This window comes from Triticum urartu, chromosome 3 (genome assembly GCF_003073215.2).
Source record: "Triticum urartu cultivar G1812 chromosome 3, Tu2.1, whole genome shotgun sequence".
NCBI lineage: Eukaryota > Viridiplantae > Streptophyta > Magnoliopsida > Poales > Poaceae > Triticum > Triticum urartu.
This window is the reverse complement of record NC_053024.1, coordinates 606,293,483-606,317,480: the sequence shown is the minus strand read 5'-3', so window position 1 is coordinate 606,317,480 and position 23,998 is coordinate 606,293,483.

Sequence of the window (23,998 nt, the reverse complement as noted above, 5' to 3'; positions counted from 1 at the left end):
GTTATGTTTCCTAACCATAGACATGAGTTGTCATTTGATTAACGGGATCACATCATTGGAGAATGATGTGATTGACTTGACCCATCCGTTAGCTTAGCACGATGATCATTTAGTCTGTTTCTATTGCTTTCTCCATAACTTATACATATTCCTATGACTATGAGATCATGCAACTCCCGAATACCGGAGGAACACTTTGTGTGCTACCAAACATCACAACGTAACAGGGTGATTATAAAGGTGCTCTACAGGTGTCTTCAATGGTGTTTGTTGAGTTGGCATAGACCGAGATTAGGATTTGTCACTCCGATTGTCGAAGAGGTATCTCTGGGCCCTCTCGGTAATGTACATCAATATAAGCCTTGCAAGCAATGTAGCTAATGAGTTAGTTACATGATGTAGCATTACGGAACGAGTAAAGAGACTTGCCGGTAACGAGATTGAATTAGGTATAGAGATACCGACGATCAAATCTCGGGCAAGTAACATACCTATGACAAAGGGAACAACGTATATCGTTATGCGGTTTGACCGATAAAGATCTTCGTAGAATATGTAGGAACCAATATGAGCATCCAGGTTCCGCTATTGGTTATTGAATGGAGACGTGTCTCGGTCATGTCTACATAGTTCTCGAACCCGTAGGGTCCGCACGCTTAATGTTCGGTGACGATCGTATTATGTGTTTATGTGTTTTGATGTACCTAAGGTAGTTTGGAGTCCCGGATATGACCACGGACATGACGAGGAGTCTCGAAATGGTCGAGACATAAAGATCAATATATTGGAAGACTATATTTGGACACCGGAATGGTTTCGGGTGAGATCGGCATTTACCGATGTACCGGGGGGTTACCGGAACCCCCTGGGAGGTATATGAGCCTTATTGGGCCAGAGTGGGAGAGAGGAGATGGGAACAAAGGAGGAGGCGCCCCCAAGCCCAATTCGAATTGGGAGGGGGGCCGGGCCCCCTTTCCTTCCTCCTTCCTCCCCCTTCCTTCTCTCCTAATCCAACTAGGGAAGGGGGGATCCTACTCCCGGTGGGAGTAGGACTCCCCTTTGGGGCGCGCCTAGGAGGCATGCCCCCTCCCCCTCCTCCACTCCTTTATATACGGGAGGGGGCACCCCATAGACACACAAGTTGATCATTGATCTCTTAGCCGTGTGCGGTGCCCCCTCCACCATAATCCACCTCGGTCAAATCGTAGCGGTGCTTAGGCGAAGCCCTTTTCCGGTAGCATCATCATCACCGTCATCACGCCGTCGTGCTGATGAAGCTCTTACCCGACACTCTAGTGGATCATGAGTTCGTGGGACGTCACCAAGCCGAACGTGTGTAGATCGCGGAGGTGCCGTACCTTCATTGCTAGGATCTGTCGATCGTGAAGATGTACGACTACATCAATCGCATTGTCATAATGCTTCCGCTTACGGTCTAGGAGGGTACATAGACAACACTCTTCCCTCTCTTTGCTATGCATCGCCATGATCTTGCGTGTGCGTAGGAATTTTTTTGAAATTACCATAGTCCCCAACAGTGGCATCCGAGCCAGGATTATGCGTAGATGTTATATGCACGAGTAGAACACAAAGGAGTTGTGGGCGTGGGTATATACATATTGCTTGCCGTCACTAGTTGATTCTTGATTCAATGACATTGTTGGATGAAGCGGCCCAGACCAACATTACGCGTATGCTTACGCGAGACTGGTTCTACCGACGTGCTTCGCACACAGGTGGCTACTGGGTGTCTGTTTCTCTAGCTTTAGTTGAATCGGATTCAATGAACAGGGTTCTTTCTGAAGATCAAAAAGCAATCACTATACCGCGTTGTGGTTTTTTATGCGTAGGTAAGAACGGTTCTTGCTCAGCCCGTAGCAGCCACGTAAAACTTGCAACAACAAAGTAGAGGACATCTAACTTGTTTTTGCAGGGCATGTTGTGATGTGATATGGTCAAGACATGATGCTAAATTTTATTGTATGAGATGATCATGTTTTGTAACACAATTATCAGCAACTGGTAGGAGCCATATGGTTGTCGCTTTATTGTATGAAATGCAATCGCCATGCAATTGCTTTACTTTATCACTAAGCGGTAGCGATAGTCGTATAAGCAATAGTTGGTGAAATGACAATGATACTTCGATGGAGATCAAGGTGTCAAGCCGGTGACGATGGTGATCATGATGGTGGTTTGGAGATGGAGATCAAAGGCACAAGATGATGATGGCCATATCATATCACTTATATTGATTGCATGGATGTTTATCCTTTATGCATCTTATTTTGCTTAGTTCAACGATAGCATTATAAGATGATCTCTCACTAAATTTCAAGGTATAAGTGTTCTCCTTGAGTATGCACCGTTGCTACAGTTTGTTGTGCCGAGACAACACGTGATGATCGGGTGTGATAAGCTCTATGTTCACATACAATGGGTGCAAGCCAGTTTTGCACACGCAGAATACTCGGGTTAAACTTGACGAGCCTAGCATATGCAGATATGGCCTCGGAACACTCAGACCGAAAGGTCGAGCGTGAATCATATAGTATATGATCAACATAGTGATGTTCACCATTGAAAACTACTCCATCTCACGTGATGATCGGACATGGTTTAGTTGAAATGGATCATGTGATCACTTAGATGATTAGAGAGATGTCTATCTAAGTGGGAGTTATTAAGTAATTTGATTAATTGAACTTTAATTTATCATGAACTTAGTAGCTGATAGTATTTTGCATGTCTATGTTGTTGTAGATAGATGGCCCGTGCTGTTGTTCCGTTGAATTTTAATGCGTTCCTAGAGATGATGGTAGCAACTACACGGACTGGGTCCATACCCTGAGGATTATCCTCATTCCTGCACAGAAGAATTACGTCCTAGAAGCACCGCTAGGTGACAAACCCGCTGCAAGAGCAACGCTAGATGTTGTGAACACCTGGCAGAGCAAAGCTGATGACTACTCGATACTTCAGTGTGCCATGCTTTACGGCTTAGAACCGAGACTTCAACGACGTTTTGAATGTCATGGAGCATATGAGATGTTACAGGAGTTGAAGTTAATATTTCAAGCAAATGCCCAGATTGAGAGATATGAAGTCTCCTATAAGTTCTACAGCTGCAAATTGGAGGAGAATAGTTCTGTCAGTGAACATATACTCAAAATGTCTGGGTACCACAACCACTTGACTCGGCTGGGAGTTAATCTTCCTGATGATAGTGTCATTGACAGAGTTCTTCAATCACTGCCACCAAGCTACAAGAGCTTCGTGATGAACTATAATATGCAAGGGATGGATAAGACGATTCCTAAGCTCTTCGCAATGCTAAAGGCTACGGAGGTAGAAATCAAGAAGGAGCATCAAGTGTTGATGGTCGACAAGACCACCAGTTTCAAGAAAAGGGTAAAGGGAAGAAGGGGAACTTCAATAAGAACAACAAGCCAGTTGCTGCTCAAGTGAACAAACCCAAGTCTGGACCTAAGCCTGAGACTGAGTGCTTCTACTTCAAAGGAACTGGTAACTAGAAGCGGAACTGCCCCAAGTATTTGGCGGAGAAGAAGGATGGCAAAGTGAGAGGTATATTTGATATACATGTTATTGATGTGTACCTTACTAATGCTCGCAGTAGTGCCTGGGTATTTGATACTGGTTCAGTTGCTAACATTTGCAACTCAAAACAGGGGCTACAGATTAAGTGAAGATTGGCTAAGGACGAGGTGACGATGCGTGTGGGAAATGGTTCCAAAGTCGATGTGATCGCCGTCGGCACGCTACCTCTACATCTACCTTCGGGATTAGTTTCAGACCTAAATAATTGTTATTTGGTGCCAGCGTTGAGCATGAACATAATATCTGGATCTTGTTTGATGTGATACGGTTGTTCATTTAAATCAGAGAATAATGGTTGTTCTATTTATATGAGTAATATCTTTTATGGTCATGCACCCTTGATGAGTGGTCTATTTTTACTAAATCTTGATAGTAGTGATACACATGTTCATAGTATTGAAGCCAAAAGATGCAGAGTTGATAATGATAGTGCAACTTATTTGTGGCACTGCCGTTTGGGTCATATTGGTGTAAAGCGCATGAAGAAACTCCATTCTGATGGACTTCTGGAATCACTTGATTATGAATCATTTGGTACTTGCGAACAATGCCTCATGGGAAAGATGACTAAAACTCCGTTCTCAGGAACAATGAAGCGAGCAACAGAGTTATTGGAAATCATACATACTGATGTATGTGGTCCAATGAACATTGAAGCTCACGGAGTATATCATTATTTTCTCACCTTCACAGATGATTTGAGCAGATATGGGTATATCTACTTAATGAAACATAAGTCTGAAACATTTGAAAAGTTCAAAGAATTTCAGAGTGAAGTGGTGATACGTCTCCAACGTATCTATAATTTTTGATTGCTTCATGCTATATTATCTACTGTTTTGGACTATTTTGGGCTTTATTTTCCACTTTTATATTATTTTTGGGACTAACCTATTAACTGGAGGCCCAGCCCAGAATTGCTGTTTTTTTTGCCTATTTCAGTGTTTCGAAGAAACGGAATATCAAATGGAATAAAAACTTCAGGAACGTGATTTTCTCACTGAACGTGATCCAGGAGACTTGGACCCTACTCCAAGGAACAAAAGAGGCGGTCACGAGGGTGGGGGGCACGCCCCGCTGCCTCGTGGGCCCCTCGGTGCTCTTCCGGCGTACTCCTTCCTCCTATATATACCTACGTACCCCCAAATGATCAGAACAGGAGCCAAAAACCTAATTCCACCGCCGCAACTTTCTGTATCCACGAGATCCCATCTTGGGGCCTCTTCCGGAGCTCCGCCGGAAGAGGGCCGTCATCACGGAGGGTTTCTACATCATCATAGCCTCTCCGATGAAGTGTGAGTAGTTTACCTCAGACCTTCGGGTCCATAGTTAGTAGCTAGATGGCTTCTTCTCTCTCTTTGAATGTCAATACAAAGTTCCCCCCTCTCTTGTGGAGATCTATTCGATGTAATCTTCTTTTTGCGGTGTGTTTGTTGAGACCGATGAATTGTGGGTTTATGATCAAGTCTATCTATGAATAATATTTGAATCTTCTCTGAATTCTTTTATGTATGATTGGTTATCTTTGCAAGTCTCTTCGAATTATCCATTTGGTTTGGCCAACTAGATTGGTAGTTCTTGCCATGGGAGAAGTGCTTAGCTTTGGGTTCGGTCTTGCGGTGTCCTTTCCTAGTGACAGAAGGGGCAGCAAGGCACGTATTGCATCGTTGCCATCGAGGATAACAAGATGGGGTTTATTTCATATTGCATGAATTTATCTCTCTACATCATGTCATCTTGCTTAAGGCGTTACTCTGTTTTTAACTTAATACTCTAGATGCATGCTGGATAGCGGTCGATGAGTGGAGTAATAGTAGTAGATGCAGAATCGTTTCGGTCTACTTGTCACGGACGTGATGCCTATAAGCATGATCATGCCTAGATATTCTCATAACTATGCTCAATTCTGTCAATTGCTCAACAGTAATTTGTTCACCCACCGTAGAATACTTATGCTCTCGAGAGAAGCCACTAGTGAAACCTATGGCCCCCGGGTCTATTCTCATCATATCAATCTCCATCACTTTAATCTTGCTTTGCTTTTTTACTTTGACTTTACTTTTTACTTTGCATCTTTATACCAAAAATACCAAAAATATTATATCTATCAGATCTCACTCTCGTAAGTGACCGTGAAGGGATTGACAACCCCTAATCGCGTTGGTTGCGAGTAGCTATCATTTTGTGCAGGTATGAGGGACTTGAGCATGGCCTCCTACTGGATTGATACCTTGGTTCTCAAAAACTGAGGGAAATACTTACGCTACTCTGCTGCATCATCCCTTCCTCTTCGGGGAAAACCAACGCAAGCTCAAGACGTAGCAAGTGGAAAATCATCGTAACAGGAAAATCAAGTTTCTATGATCTGATCGTGGAGGAGAATTTTGAGTTGTGAGTTTGGTCTACATTTGAAACAATGCGGAATAGTTTCGCAACTCACGCCACCCGGAACACCACAGCGTAATGGCGTGTCCGAACGTCGTAATCATACTTTACTAGATATGGTGCGATCTATGATGTCTCTTACTGATTTACTGCTATCATTTTGGGGTTATGCTTTAGAGACGGACGCATTCACGTTAAATAGGGCACCATCGAAATCCGTTGAGACGACACCTTATGAACTATGGTTTGGCAAGAAACCAAAGTTGTCGTTTCTTAAAGTTTGGGGCTGCGATGCTTATGTGAAAAGCTTCAACCTGATAAGCTCGAACCCAAATCGGAGAAATGTGTCTTCATAGGATACCTAAAGGAGACTATTGGGTACACCTTCTATCACAGATCCGAAGGCAAGATATTCGTTGCTAAGAATGGATCCTTCTAGAAAAGAAGTTTCTCTCGAAAGAAGTGAGTGGGAGGAAAGTAGAACTTGATGAGGTAATTGTACCTGCTCCCTTATTGGAAAGTAGTTCATCACTGAAATTAGTTTCAGTGATTCCTACACCAGTAAGTGAGGAAGCTAATGATGAGTATCATGAAACTTCTGATCAAGTTACTAACGAACCTCATAGGTCAACCAGAGTAAGATCCGCACCAGAGTGGTACGGTAATCCTTTTCTGGAAGTCATGTTACTTGACCATGACGAACCTACGAACTATGAGGAAGAGATGATGTGCCCAGATTCCGCAAAATGGCTTGAGGCCATGAAATCTGAGATGGGATCCACGTATGAGAACAAAGTATGGACTTTGGTTGACTTGCCCGATGATCGGCAGGCCATAGAGAATAAATGGATCTTCAAGAAGAAGACTGGCACTAACGGTAATGTTACTGTCTACAAAGCTCGACTTGTTGCAAAAGGTTTTCGACAAGTTCAAGGAGTTGACTACGATGAGACCTTCTCACCCGTAGCGATGCTTAAGTCCGTCTGAATAATGTTAGAAATTGCCGCATTTTATTATTATGAAATTTGGCGAATGGATGTCAAAACTGCATTCCTTAATGGATATCTTAAAGAAGAGTTGTATATGATGCAACCAGAAGGTTTTGTCGATCCAAAGGTGCTAACAAAGTGTGCAAGCTCCAGCAATCCATTTGTGGACTGGTGCAAGCCTCTCGGAGTTGGAATATATGCTTTGATAGTGTGATCAAAGCATATGGTTTTATACAGACTTTTGGAGAAGCCTGTATTTACAAGAAAGTGAGTGGGAGCTCTGTAGCATTTATGATATTATATGTAGATGACATATTGTTGATTGGAAATGATACTAAATTTCTGAATAGCATAAAAGGATACTTGAATAAGAATTTTTCAATGAAAGACCTCGGTGAAGCTGCTTATATATTTGGCATCAAGATCTATAGAGATAGATCAAGACGCTTAATTGGACTTTCACAAAGTACATACCTTGATAAAGTTTTGAAGAAGTTCAAAATGGATCAGGCAAAGAAAGGGTTCTTGCCTGTATTACAAGGTGTGAAGTTGAGTCAGACTCAATGCCCGACCACTACAGAAGATAGAGAGAAAATGAAAGGTGTTCCCTATGCTTCAGCCATAGGCTCTATCATGTATGCAATGCTGTGTACCAGACCTGATGTGTGCCTTGCTATCAGTTTAGCAGGGAGGTACCAAAGTAATCCAGGAGTGGATCACTGGACAGCGGTCAAGAATATCCTGAAATACCTAAAAAGGACTAAGGATATATTTCTCATATATGGAGGTGACAAAGAGCTCGTCGTAAACGGTTACTCGATGCAAACTTTGACACTGATCCGGATGACTCTAAGTCACAAACCGAATATGTGTTTTTATTAAATGGTGGAGCTGTCAGTTGGTGCAGTTCCAAGCAGAGCGTCGTGGCGGGATCTACATGTGAAGTGGAGTACATAGCTGCTTCGGAAGCAACAAATGAAGGAGTCTGGATGAAGGAGTTCATATCCGATCAAGGTGTCATACCTAGTGCATCAGGTCCAATGAAAATCTTTTGTGACAATACTAGTGCAATTGCCTTGGCAAAGGAATCCAGATTTCACAAGAGAACCAAGCACATCAAGAGACGCTTCAATTTCATCCGCGATCAAGTCAAGGAGAGAGACATAGATATTTGCAAGATACATATGGATCTAAATGTTGCAGACCCGTTGACTAAGCATCTCTCACGAGCAAAACATGATCATCACCAAGACTCCATGGGTGTTAGAATCATTACAATGTAATCTAGATTATTGACTCTAGTGCAAGTGGGAGACTGAAGGAAATATGCCGTAGAGGCAATAATAAAGTTGTTATTTATATTTCCTTATATCATGATAAATGTTTATTATTCATGCTAGAATTGTATTAACCGGAAACTTAGTACATGTGTGAATATATATACAAACAGAGTGTCACTAGTTTGCGTCTACTTGACTAGCTCGTTGAATCAATGATGGTTATATTTCCTAACCATAGACATGAGTTGTCATTTGATTAACGGGATCACATCATTGGAGAATGATGTGATTGACTTGACCCATCCGTTAGCTTAGCACAATGATCGTTTAGTTTGTTGCTATTGATTTCTCCATAACTTATACATATTCCTATGACTATGAGATCATGCAACTCCCGAATACCGGAGGAACACTTGGTGTGCTACCAAACGTCACAACATAACTGGGTGATTATAAAGGTGCTCTACAGGTGTCTCTGATGGTGTTTGTTGAGTTGGCATAGACTGAGATTAGGATTTGTCACTCCGATTGTCGGAGAGGTATCTCTGGGCCCTCCCGGTAATGTACATCACTATAAGACTTGCAAGCAATGTAGCTAATGAGTTAGTTACATGATGTAGCATTACGAAACGAGTAAACAGATTTTCCGGTAAGGAGATTGAACTAGGTATTGAGATACCGGCGATCAAATCTTGGGCAAGTAACATACTGATGACAAAGGGAACAACGTATATTGTTATGCGGTTTGACTGATAAAGATCTTCGTAGAATATGTAGGAATCAATATGAGCATCCAGGTTCCGCTATTGGTTATTGATCGGAGCCGTGTCTCAGTCATGTCTACATAGTTCTCGAACCCGTAGGGTCCGCACGCTTAACGTTCGATCGTATTATGAGTTTATGTGTTTTGATGTACCAAAGGTAGTTCGGAGTACCGGATAAGATCACGGACATGACAAGGAGTCCCGAAATGGTCGAGACATAAAGATCGATATATTGGATGACTATATTTGGACATCGGAATGGTTCTAGGTGAGATCGGGCATTTACCAATGTACCGGGAGGTTACCGGAACCACCCGGGAGGTATGTGGGCCTTATTGGGTCATAGTGGGAGAGAGGAGAAGGGAGAAAAGGAGGGGGCGCGCCCCCCCAAGCCCAATCCGAATTGGGAGGGGGCCGTTCCCCCCTTTCCTTCCTCCTTCCTCCCCCTTCCTTCTCTCCTAATCCAACTAGGGAAGGCGGGGGAATCCTACTCCCGGTGCGAGTAGGACTCCCCTTGGGGCGCACCTAGGAGGCCGGCCCCCTCCCCCTCCTCCACTCCTTTATATATGGGGGAGGGGGCACCCCATAGACACACAAGTTGATCATTGATCTCTTAGCCGTGTGTGGTGCCCCCCTCCACCATAATCCACCTCGGTCATATTGTAGCAGTGCTTAGGCGAAGCCCTGTTCCGGTAGCATCATCATCACCGTCATCATGCCGTCGTGCTGATGAAGTTCTTCCCCGACACTCTACTAGATCATGAGTTCGTGGGACGTCACCGAGCAGAACGTGTGCGGACCGTGGAGGTGTCGTACCTTCGGTGCTAGGATCGATCGATCGTGAAGACATACGACTACATCAACCGCGTTGTCATAACGCTTCCGCTTACGGTCTACGTGGATACGTAGACAACACTCTTCTCTCTCGTTGCTATGCATCACCATGATCTTGCGTGTGCGTAGGAAATTTTTTTGAAGTTACTATGTTCCCCAACACTAGTCCTATTCGCCCCCCTTCCTTCCATCGGAGGGGGAAAGGGGGGAGAAGAGGGAGATAGAGAAGGAAAGGGGGCCCGCGCCCCTCCCCTTGTCCAATTCGGACTCCCCATGTGGGGGGCACGCGCCACCCCCTTTTGGGATGCCTTGCCTCTCCCCTATGGCCCATATGGCCCATTACTTCCCCCGGGCAGTTCCTCTAACCCCTCAGTACTCCGATAAAACCCCGAAACACTCTGGAACCATTCCGGTGTCTGAATACTATCATCCAATATATCAATCTTTACCTCTCGACCATTTCGAGACTCCTCATCATGTCCATGATCTCATCCGGGACTCCGAACAATCTTCGGTCACCAAAACACATAACTCAAAATACAAATTGTCATCGAACGTTAAGCGTGCAGACCCTACTGCTTCGAGAACTATGTATACATGACCGAGGCACCTCTTTGGTCAATAACCAACAACGGATCCTGGATGCTCATATTGGTTCCTACATATCTATGAAGATCTTTATCGGTCAAACCGCAATGACAACATACGTCATTCCCTTTGTCATCGGTATGTTACTTGCCTGAGATTCGATCATCGGTATCTTCATATCTAGTTCAATCTCGTTACTGGCAAGTCTCTTTACTCGTTCCGTAATACATCATACCACAACTAACTCATTAGTCACATTGCTTGCAAGGCTTATCATGATGTGCATTACCGAAAGGGCCCAGAGATACCTCTCCGATACTCGGAGTGACAAATCCTAATCTCGATCTATGCCGACCGAACAAACACCTTCGGAGATACCTGTAGAGCATATTTGTGATCACCCAGTTACATTGTGACGTTTGATAGCACATAAGGTATTCCTCCGGTATTCAGGAGTTGCATAATCTCATAGTCAAAGGAATATGTATAAGTCATGAAGAAAGCAATAGCAATAAAACTTAATGATCATTATGCTAAGCTAACGGATGGGTCTTCTCCATCACATCATTCTCCTAATGATGTGATCCCGTTCATCAAATGACAACACATGTCTATGGTTAGGAAACTTAACCATCTTTGATTAACGAGCTAGTCTAGTAGAGGCTTACTAGGGACACTTTGTTTTGTCTATGTATTCACACATGTATCAAGTTTCTGGTTAATACAATTCTAGCATGAATAATAAAGATTTATCATGATATAAGGAAATATAAAATAACAACTTTACTATTGCCTCTAGGGCATACTTCCTTCAGTCTCCCACTTGCACTAGAGTCAATAATCTAGTTCACATCACCATGTGATTTAACACTAATAGTTCACATCTTTATGTGATTAATACCCATAGTTCACATCTCCATGTGATCAACACCCAAAGGGTTTACTAGAGTCAATAATCTAGCTCACATCGCTATGTGATTAACACCCAAAGAGTACTAAGGTGTGATCATTTTTTGCTTGTGGGAGAAGTTTAGTCAACGGATCTGCCACATTTAGATCCGTATGTTTTTTTGCAAATTTTGTATGTCTACAATGCTCTGCACAGAGCTACTCTAGCTAATTTCTCCCACTCTCAATACGTATCCAGTTTGAGAATCAGAGTCATCTTGATCGGCGTAAAATCTTGCATCGAGGTAACTCTTTACGACGAACTCTTTATCACCTCCATAACCGAGAAATATTTCCTTAGTCCTCTATAAGGATAATTTTGAACGCTGTCTAGTGATCTACTCCTGGATCACTATTGGTACCTCCCTGCTAGACTTATGGCAAGGGACACAATAGGTACACAGCATGGCATACTTTATAGAACTTATGACTGAAGCATAGGGAATGACTTTCATTCTCTCTCTATATTCTGCTATGGTCGGGTTTTGAGTCTTACTCAACTTCACACCTTGTAACACAGGTAAGAACCCTTTCTTTGACTGATCAATTTTGAACTCCTTCAAAATCTTGTCAAGGTATGTGCTTTGTGAAAGTCCTATCAAGTGTCTTGATCTGTCTCTGTAGATCTTTATGCTCAATATATAAGTATCCTTTTATGCTATCCAAAAACTCTATATCATTCCTGATCAACAATATGTCATCCACATATAGTATCAAAATGCTATAGAGCTCCCACTCACTTTCTTGTAAATACAGGCTTTACCATAAGTCTGTATAAAACCATATGCTTTGATCACCTTATCAAAGCGTATATTCCAACTCTGAGATGCTTGGACCAGTCCATAGATGGATTGATGGAGCTTGCACACTTTGTTAGCACCTTTAGGATCGACAAAACCTTCTGGTTGCATCACATACAACTCTTCTTTAAGAAATCCATTAAGGAATGCAGTTTTGACATCCATTTGCTAGATTTCATAAAATACGACAAATGCTAACATGATTCGGACAGACTTAAGAATCGCTATGAGTGTGAAAAATCTCATCGTAGTCAACACCTTGAACCTGTCGAAAACCTTTTGCGACAAGCCGAGCTTTGTAGACAGTAACATTACCATCAGCGTCAGTCTTCTTCTTGAAGATCCATTTATTCTCTATGGCTCGCTGATCTTCGGGCAAGTCAACCAAAGTCCGCACTTTGTTCTCATGCATGATCCTATCTCGGATTTCATGGCCTCAGGCCATTTATCGGATCTGTGCTCATCATCGCCTCCTCATAGTTCATAGGTTCTTCATGGTCTAGTAACATGACTTCCAGAATAGGATTACCGTACCACTCTGGTGCGGAACGTGCTCTGGTTGACCTACGAGGTTCGTTAGTAACTTGATCCGAAGTTTCATGATCATTATCATTAGCTATCTCTCTAGCTAGTGTAGGCATAACTGGAACTGATTTCTGTGATGAGCTACTTTCCAATTCGAGAGAAGTCACAATTACCTCATCAAGTTCTACTTTCCTCCCACTCACTTCTTTCGAGAGAAACTCCTTCTCTAGAAAGGATCCATTCTTAGCAACAAAAATCTTGCCTTCGGATCTGTGATAGAAGGTGTACCCAACAGTTTCCTTTTGGGTATCCTATGAAGATGCACTTCTCTGATTAGGGTTCAAGTTTATCTATTTGAAACTTTTTCACATAAGCATCGCAACCCGAAACTTTAAGAAATGACCGCTTTGGTTTCTTGCCAAACCATACGGTGTCGTCTCAACGGATTAGACGGTGCCCTATTTAACATGAATGTAGCTGTCTCTAATGCATAACCCCAAAATGATAGTGGTAAATTGGTAAGAGACATCGTTGATTGCACCATATATCTAATAAAGTACGATTACAATGTTCGGACACAGCATTACACTGTGGTGTTCCAGGTGGCGTGCATTGTGAAACTATTCCACATTGTTTTAAATGAAGGCCAAACTCGTAACTCAAATATTCGTCTCTGTGATCAAATCATAGAAACTTTATTTTCTTGTTACGATGATTCTCCGCTTTACTCTGAAATTCATTGACCTTCTCAAATGTTTTAGACTTGTGCTTCATCTAGTATATATACCCATATCTGCTCAAATCATTTGTGAAGGTCAAAAAATAACGATACCCACTGTAAGCCTCAACACTCATCAGACCACATACATCAGTATGTATTATCTCCAATAAGTCAGTGGCTCGCTCCATTGTTCCGGAGAATGGAGTCATTGTCATTGATACGTCTCCAATGTATCTATCATTTTTTATTCTTCCATGCTGTTATATTATCAACCTTCGATGTTTTATAATCATTTTATATCATTTTTTGGTACTAACCTATTGACATAGTGCCAAGTGCGAGTTGCTGTTTTTTCCATGTTTTTTACATCGCAGAAAATCAATATCAAACGGAGTCCAAATGCCACGAAAGTTTACGGAGAACTTTTATGGGATAGAAGTAACACAACAGGCCCTATCTGCGCCTAGGGGGTGCCCCGAGGGGGCACAACCCACCAGGGCGCGCTAGGAGGCCCAGGCATGCCCTGGTGGGTTGTGCCCACCTCGGGTGCCCTGGGGCCGCCTCTTTGCTCTATAAATACCCCAATATTACAAAAACCCTAGGGGAGTCGACGAAATATTCATCCAACCACCGCAGAGTCCAAAATCACCAGATCCAATCTAGACACCATCTCGGATGGGGTTCACCACCTCCATTGGTGCCTTTCCGATGATGCGTGAGTAGTTCTTTGTAGACCTTCGGGTCCGTAGTTTGTAGCTAGATGGCTTTCTCTCTCGCTGAATTCTCAATACAATGGTCTCTTAGAGATCCATATGATGTAACTCTTTTGCAGTGTGTTTGTTGGGATCGATGAACTTTGAGTTTATGATCAGATCTATCTTTTTATGTCCATGAAATTATTTGAGTTTGTTTGATCTCTTTTATGCCTGATTGCTTATAGCCTCATATTTCTTCTCCGATATTTGGGTTTTGCTTGTCCAACTTGATCTATTTATCTTGCAATGGGAAGAGGTGCTTTGTAGTGGGTTCGATCTTACGGTGCTTGATCCCAGTGACAGAAAGGGAAACGACACGTATGTATCGTTGCTACTAAGGATAAAACGATGGGGTCTATCTCTACATAGATAGATCTTGTCTACATCATGTAATCGTTCTTATTGCATTACTCTATTTCTACATGAACTTAATACACTAGATGCATGCTGGATAGCGGTCGATGTGTGGAGTAATAGTAGTAGATGCAGGCAGGAGTCGATCTACTAATCTTGGACGTGATGCCTATATAATGATCATTGCATGGATATCATCATAATTATTTGAAGTTTTGTCAATTTCCCAACAGTAATTTGTTCACCCACCATTTGCTATTTTTCTTGAGAGAAGCCACTAGTGAAACCTACGGCCCCCGGGTCTTCTTTCTCATTTATTTGACTTTGCGATCTATTTTATTTGCTTTTATTTCCAGATCTATTAATCCAAAAACCCAAAATACTTTGCTGCACTTTATTTTATTTGTGATCCATTTATTCAATCTATTACAAATTTCTCCCGTCACGCACCAATTTCTGGCACCGTTACCCGAAGGGGATTGACAACCCCTTTAATACGTCGGGTTGCGAGGATTTGTTATCTGTGTGGAGGGGTTGTTTATGTTGTGTTGCTTGGTTCTCCTACTGGTTCGATAACCTTGGTTTCATATCTGAGGGAAATACCTACCGCTGTTGTGCTGCATCATCCCTTCCTCTTTGGGGAAATACTGACGTAGCTTCAAGCGACATCAAAAGGAATTTTTGGCGCCGTTGCCGGGGAGGATCAAGTCAAGATAGTTTCCTGTCAACGTGGCATTTTTGGCGCCGTTGCCGAGGAGGATCTTCAACATATACCAGGTTCCTAATCACAAATCTTGTCTCCTTGCAATTTACATTATTTGCCATTTTCCTCTCCCCCACTTCACAAAAATTTGTCGTTTTATTCGCCTCTCTTTTCCGTTCATCGTTTTCTTGCTGGATCTGTTTTTGAGTGCAATCTTGTTGTGTGGTCATCATGACTCAAGAGAACACCAAGTTATGTGATTTCTCAAATACCAACAACAATGATTTTATCGGCACTCCGCTTGCTCCTGCCGCCATTAGTGTGGAGACTTGTGATATTAATACTGCTTTGCTGAATCTTGTTATGAAATACCGATTTTCCGGTACTCCTAATGCGGATGCCGCATCCCATCTTAATACCTTCGTGGAATTATGTGATATGCAAAAGAAAACATATGTGGACAATGATGTAGTCAAGCTGAAATTATTTCCGTTTTGTTTGCGTGATTCTGCAAAAAATTGGTTCTCTTCTTTGCCTCGCAATAGTATTGATTCTTGGAATAAGTGCAAAGATGCTTTTATCACTAAGTATTTTCCTCCCGCAAAAATTATTTCCCCAGATTATGAATTTCAAGCAACTTGAACATGAGCATGTTGCACAATCTTGGGAAATGATGAAAATGATGCTAAGGAATTGCCCAACTCATGGGTTAAATCTTTTGATGATCATACAAAAAATTTATGCGGGGTTGAATTTTGTTTCTCGTAATCTTTTAGATTCCGCCGTGGGTGGTACTTTTACGGAAATTATTTTGGGTGAAGCCACCAAATTGCTTGATAATATTATGGCAAATTATTCACAATGGCATACCGAAAGAGCTCCTACTAGTAAAAAGGTTAATTCGGTTGAAGAAATTTCTTCTTTGAGTGAAAAAGTTGATGCTCTTGTGAAATTGGTTTCTAGTAGAAGTGCTCCTACTGATTTTAATGACATGCCTTTGTCTACTTTGATTGAGCAAAATAGTGATGCCATAGATGTGAATTTTATCTCTCTAAATAATTTCAACAACAATGCTTATAGAGGTAATTTTAATCCTAGGCCTTTTCCTAGTAATTCCTCTAATAATTATGGTAATTCCTATGGAAATCAATCTTATAATAATAATAGGAACACCTCTGATCTTGAAAATAATATTAAAGAATTTATCAATACACAAAAAGTTTTCAACACTTACATAGAAGAAAAGTTGATTAAGATTGATGATTTGTCTAGAAGTGTTGATAGAATTGCTCATGATGTGGAAAATCTCAAGATGAAAATCTTTGTGCCTAAAGTAGATGAATCATTAAATCTCTTTATGTTTCTATGGATGAAAGTAAGAAAAGAACCGCTATGCTTAGAGCTAAAAGAGACTTATTAGAAAAAGCTTTTTCTAGTGATTTCTTTCGTAAAAGTGATGAAGATCTTAAAACGATTGGTGTTTCTTCTATTGATTCCTTATTTAGTAAAATTAATATTGATTAAAAAGGGACTGGAGAAGATTCAACTTTAGGTAGAAGGCGTCCCAATATTTTGGAGGATGAAAATCTTATTGGGAAAATTGATGAAAGTGGGTTTGGAGAGGTCAAAACTTTAGCTAGTGATGTGCCCACTCTTTTTGATTACAAAGACTTTAATTATGATCGTTGCTCTTTGATTGATTGTATTTCTTTGTTCCAATCCATGATAAATTCACCCCATGCTTGTGAACAAAATAAAGCTTTTACTAAGCATATTGTTGATGCTATGATGAAAGCTTTTGAAGAAAAATTGGAATTAGAAGTTTCAATTCCTACAAAATTGCATGATGAATGGGAACCTACTATCAAAGTCAAGATTAAAAACTACGAGTGTTTTGCTTTGTGTGACTTGGGTGCTAGTGTTTGTACTATTCCGAAATCTTTATGTGATGTGCTTGGTCTTACCGATCTTGAATCGTGTTCTTTAAATTTGCACTTGACGGATTCTACTATTAAAAAGCCTATGGGAAGAATTAATGATGTTCTTATTCTTGCAAATAGGAATTATGTGCCCATGGATTTTATCATTCTTGACATTGATTGCAATCCGTCTTGTCCAATTATTCTTGGTAGACCGTTTTTACACACTATCAGTGCCGTGATTGATATGAAAGAAGGCAGTATTAAGTTCCAATTTCCTTTGAGGAAGGTTATTGACACTTTCCTATAACAAGAATTAGGCCACCATATGAATCAATCATTAGGGCATCTTATGGATCTCAAACCAAAGATGACAAAACTTAGATCCTTCTTTATGCCTAGCTAAGGGCGTAAAACTATAGCGCTTGTTGGGAGGCAACCCAATGAATAAAATTTATTTTTGCCTTTTTGCTTCCTGTTCTTGAGTGTTAGCACAATTATGCTACTGTTATGATTATGTTTTTTATGTTTTAATTAGTGTTTGTGCCAAGTAAAGCCTTTTGGATCTTCTTGGGTGATAGCTGCTTGATCTTGCTGAAAAAAGAGAAACTTTTACGCTCGCGAAATTAATTTTCATTTTTACCAAAGGGCGATAAAATACCCATTCCACTTGAAGTAGATCAATATACAAATTTTTCAGGTCATCCTAATTTTTCAGAATTTTGGAGTTACATAAGTATTCAAAATAGTCAGATTGCTACAGACTGTTCTGTTTTGACAGATTCTGTTTTCTTTGTGTTGTGTGCTTATTTTGATGGCTCTATGGTTTTCTTTGATGAGTTTTTGCCATAGAAAAGTTGGAATACAGTAGATATAATACAAAAACAAAATATGAATTGGTTTGATACAGTACTTATAGTAGTGGTTTGCTTTCTTATACTAACGGATCTCACAAAGGTTTTGTTGAGTTTTGTGTGATTGAAGTTTTCAAGTTTTGGCTTATCATACGATGGATGAAGGAAGGATGGAAGAGCCTAAGCTTGGGGATGCCCCGACATCCCAAGCTATTATCCAAAAATGAGCAACCAACTAAGCTTGGGGATGCCCCTGAGTGGCATCCCCGCTTTCTTCCAACGATCATCGGTATTTTACTCAAAACTATATTTTTATTCGTCACAAGATATGTGTTTTGCATGGAGCGTCTTGTATGATATGAGTCTTTGCTTGTTTTATTTTGTGTTTTAAGTCATCAATCCTTGCTGGACACACATATTTTGGAGAGCCAAAATTATGTCATGACTTGTTAAAACTGCTCTCTTTGCTTCACTTAAATTTTATGAGCAATGAACTTGCTCTAGTGCTTCACTTATATCTTTTTGAGCACAGTATGCTTAGTATTTTTGAAGAAATGCTCTCTTGCTTCACTTAGATTTATTTGAGAGTTAGTAAAATTTTCAATAAATTCTCTCTTGCTTCACTTAAATTATTTTGAGAGAAAGAAGAAAAATTATGCTCATTACCTTCACTTATATTTGTTTGAGCTTATGAAAAGCAACACATGAAAATTAGTCCCCAAAGTTATAGATATCCAAGAAGGATATAATAAAAACTTTCATGAAGATCATTGGACAAAATTAACTTGATTCTTAGTAATAGTTTTGAGATATGATGATGTGATATGTGAGTTATGTTGATGAGTAGTTATGCTTTAGTAAGAATATTGGTGTTAAGGTTTGTGATTCCCTATGCAAGTACGAAAGTCAATAGTCATGCAATGAAATTATATCCTACTTGTGGTGCATTATTCGGTGTTATTTATGCTTAATGCTTGCTTATGAGATTATCCGTTTCTTGGTTGGTCGCTTCTTAATCTTCTGCTAGCCTTCATTTTGCACCAAGTATGATCACTACTTGTGCATCCAAAATCCTTTAAACCAGTTTTGCCACATGAGTCCACTATATCTACCTATATGCGGTATTCTTTTGCCGTTCTAAGCAAATTTGCATGTGCCATCTCTAATTTTCAAAATAAACTTCTCTTTTGTGTGTTTGTTTCACTCATGGAGCAATGAGGGGTGGCTAATATTTTCCATGCTAGATGTGTTATTCTCAATATGAGTGTTTATTCACTTGTCATTGCATGAGAGTAAGGCAAAGGTATTAGGGATGTCCAGTCCTGAAATGCAAAAAATGAATTTATTTTATGTTGTCAAATAATAAATTCCTTGGAAAGTGTTGGTATGGAGGGCACCCGTGGATACGGATAGCCATGGAAAGTGAAAGTATGGTGGAAAAAGGAATAAACATTATTTTCTGTTTGGGAACTGCCTATGATATATCTAAGCATGGAAAGTATTGGGAACTCTAAGTCATTTTCGTTGGTGGGATGGATACACCTCCCAAAAAGTTTTTATCTCAAATTTTTCGCTTTGAGCTCTCGCACCTCTACAAATCCATACTTCCGTCTGCGAAGGGCCTTGGTGGGTTGTGCCCTGGTGGGTTGTGCCCACCTCGGGTGCCCCCAGACCGCCTCTTTGCTCTATAAATACCCCAATATTCCAGAAACCCCAGGAGAGTCAACAAAATATTCGTCTGGCTGCCGCAGAGTCCAGAACCACCAGATCCAATCTAGACACCATCTCGGATGGGGTTCACCACCTCCATTGGTGCCTCTCCGATGATGCGTGAGTAGTTCTTTGTAGACCTTCGGGTCTGTAGTTAGTAGCTAGATGGCTTTCTCTCTCTCTCGCTGAATTCTCAATACAATGGTCTCTTGGAGATCCATATGATGTAACTCCTTTGCGGTGTGTTTGTTGGGATTGATGAACTTTTAGTTTATGATCAGATCTATCTTTTTATATCCATGAAAGTATTTGAGTTTCTTTGATCTCTTTTATGCATGATTGCTTATAGCCTCGTATTTCTTCTCTGATATTTGGGTTTTGTTTGGCCAGCTTGATCTATTTATCTTGCAATGGGAAGAAGTGCTTTGTAGTGGGTTCGATCTTACGGTGCCTGATCCCGGTGACAAAAAGGGAAAGGACACATATGTATCGTTGCTACTAAGGATATAACGATGGGGTCTATCTCTACATAGATAGATCATGTCTACATCATGTCATTGTTCTTATTGCATTACTCCGTTTCTACATGAACTTAATACACTAGATGCATGCTGGATAGCGTTCGACGTGTGGAGTAATAGTAGTAGATGCAGGCAGGAGTCGGTCTACTAATCTTGGACATGATACCTATATAATGATCATTGCATGGATATCATCATAATTATTTGAAGTTTTGTCAATTGCCCAACAGTAATTTGTTCACCCACCGTTTGCTATTTTTCTCGAGATAAGCCACTAGTGAAACCTATGGCCCCCAGGTTTTCTTTCTCATTTATTTGCCTTTGCGATCTATTTTTATTTGCTTTTATTTTCAGATCTATTAATCCAAAAACCCAAAAATACTTTGGTGCACTTTATTTTATTTGCGATCTATTTATTAAATCAATCACAACTTTCTCTCGCCATGCACCAATTTCTAGCACCGTTACCCGAAAGGGATTGACAACCCCTTTAACACGCCGGGTTGTGAGGATTTGTTATCTGTGTTACGTTGTGTTGCTTGGTTGTCCTACTGGTTCTATAAGATTGGTTTCATATCTGAGGGAAATTCCTACCACCATTGTGCTGCACCATCCCTTTCTCTTTGGGGAAATACCGACGTAGCTTCAAGCGACATCTGTCATCTTGCCCATGAGGCATGGTTCGCAAGTATCAAATGATTCATAATCAAGAGATTCCAAAAGTCCATCTGCATGGAGTTTCTTCATGCGCTTTACACCAATATGACATAAACGATAGTGCCACAAATATGTTGCACTATCATTATCAACTTTGCATCAATATTATGAATATGTGTATAACCACGATCAAGATTCAATAAACCATTCACATTGGGTGTATGACCATTGAAGGTTTTATTCATGTAAATAGAACAACAATTATTCTCTGACTTAAATGAATAACCGTATTGCAATAAACATGATCCAATCATATTCATGCACAACACAAACACCAAATAACATTTTTTAGGTTCAACACTAATCCCGAAGGTACAGGGAGTGCGCGATGGTGATCTTATCAACCTTGGAAACACTTCCAACACACATCGTCACCTCGCCCTTAACTAGTCTATGTTCATTTTGCAATTCCTATTTCGAGTTACTAATTTTAGCAACTAAACCAGTATCAAATTTCCTGGGGTTACTATGAACACTAGTAAAGCACACATCAATAACATGTATATCAAATATGCCTTTGTTCACTTTGCCATCCTTCTTATCCGCCAAGTATTTGGGGTAGTTTCACTTCCAGTGACCATTCCTTTTGCAGTAGAAGCACTCAGTTTCAGGCTTAGGTCTAGCTTTGGGTTTCTTCACGGGAGTGGCAACTTGCTTGCCATTCTTTCTTGAAGTTCCCTTTCTTTTTTCCTTCGCCCCTTTTCTTGAAACTAGTGGTCTTGTTAACCATCAACACTTGATGCTCTTTCTTGATTTCTACCTTCGCCGATTTTAGCATCGCGGATAGCTCAGGAATCGTTTTCGTCCTCCCTTGCATATTATAGTTCATCACGAAGTTCTAGTAACACTGCAAAAAAATACACTTCCGTGATGATACGTTTTTGTCATAGTAGGTCACGTTTTCTGTCATGCATGTACATCCATGACAAATTTATGACAGAATCAAGATAGTCATACCTGTGCTGTCGTAGAAGTGTTCCATGACATTACCAAAATTATCATCACGGAAGTGTCCACTTCCATGACGATAAATCGTGCGTCACAGAAGTGCTTTCGTCAAGGGTGACCGACACGTGGCACCCACCATAACGGAACACCGTTAAGCTATCGGGTCCGGTTTTGGATCCAATAACCCATTAATAGCCCTGACCAATTGGGATTTTCCACGTGTAAAATCATCATTGGCTGGAGGAAACACGTGTCGGCTCACCGTTGGGACAGATGTCATCCACTCATTGGACCCAAAGCGCCTATGATACGTCGACACGTGGCACGGCCCAACAGAGGCCCATTCCTGTGAAAAGGCCTACCCGTTTCACTTGGTCAAAAGGTGGCGGGCCAGCCCATGGCAAGCCTGTTAACGGCTTGTTAACATATAGCCCATTTACAACCCGCTAACCCAGGGCCCGTTTACGGCCTATCCGAATTAGGCCCAGTAGCGTCATCTAGGCCGTCCAATATAATTCCAGCCCATTTTAACTTTCGGCCCATGTATGGCCCATGACATCTTTCGGCCCATATGAGGCCCTTAGTAACCCTCGGCCCATTAACGGCCCGTGGTAAAACTGGCCCATAATGAACAGTGTATCACTTTATACCCATTAACGACCCATTATTCCATTGGGCCGTTTCCAGCCCATGTTATCTTTCGGCCTTCTCAGGGCCCATTTATTCTTGGGCTCATTTCTCGCATTCGTTTACTTTCGGCCCGTTACAGTCATTTTCTGCTTGTGGGCCAAATTCAGCTCGTGGTTACAGTCGTCCCGTTTGTGGCCCGTTAATATGTTGGGCTGTTTTCATAGCATCATCAAATACAGTCGATTAACGACGACCCATTATGGTCGGCCCATGAACGGATGATTTTAACTCTAGCCCATTTATGTCCATAATGTGGTCTGTTATTAGCCCATGTTTGGCCAACCGATCATACGACCCATAGAAGGCCCATTGATGATACGGCCCGTAGAAGGCCCATTCTGTCTATGGCCCGTATAAGGCCCATTGTTTCTATGCCCCGTAGAAGGCCCATTGTTTCTACGGCCCATAGGAGGCCCATGTTAACTACAGTAAATATGTATCCCATGGTTAATGTGGCCTAGTTTTAAAAATAGGTTATTGCGGCCACTAGCAAACCACGGAAAAAGAACTGCACTGACTACAAGAAAACAAATAAACAAAACAATAAAGAAATAAATAATCAAGCAACTTACGCTAGGCTATCACTAAGGACATATATGGAGTATTCAGTTTATATGATTGAGATGAACAAACCGGATTTCTTCATGGTTGAAACACTTATTGGAGCAAGTCTTAAGTTATCACTATGTTGTCCTCTTAAGACTTGGGGGCTACATGTATTATGCATATATAAGGAGGAACATCTTCATGTTATCAGTTTTGAGCAAATCAGGAAGATCAATTACATGACCCGGTGTCGATAACAATTATGACCCGGTGCCATCAATATTCATAAACCGGCACAATATGGAAGGAGTTATCAGTACTCAAGATTTGGGTTATCACCCTTACTACAAAAAGTTGGTAAAACCAACAATTGGATTCAATGTCACAGGTATGATATATTTCATATTTGATTATTCTTAAGTGCAGCCTTAGTTATATACCCGGGTTATATGTTGGGCATTATGACCCGTCCGGCGGTAAGCCGCCAGGACACTTTAAACTTGTTGTATGCAGAAAGAGGTTTGTTCAATCGGCCTGGTTTTGGACTATAAGTCGCCAGTATATATATTTGGATTGCGCCATTGGAATCATGCGTTTATAAATCATTGGGTCATATTATTCATTATGATATTGAATGAATAAGGTTTTCACCGGATTATATTATCTTGAATAGCCAACATGGCTGGATTTTTATGGTTATTAATAACCGGTATTATTGAGTTTTCAAGTCGCTTTAGCGCAATGGCTATTATTTTATCAAAGGATATGATTTATTTTACAATGGAAGGAATAGTCCCGAGTTGCTGCAGGCTTATAACCCGGCACTTGG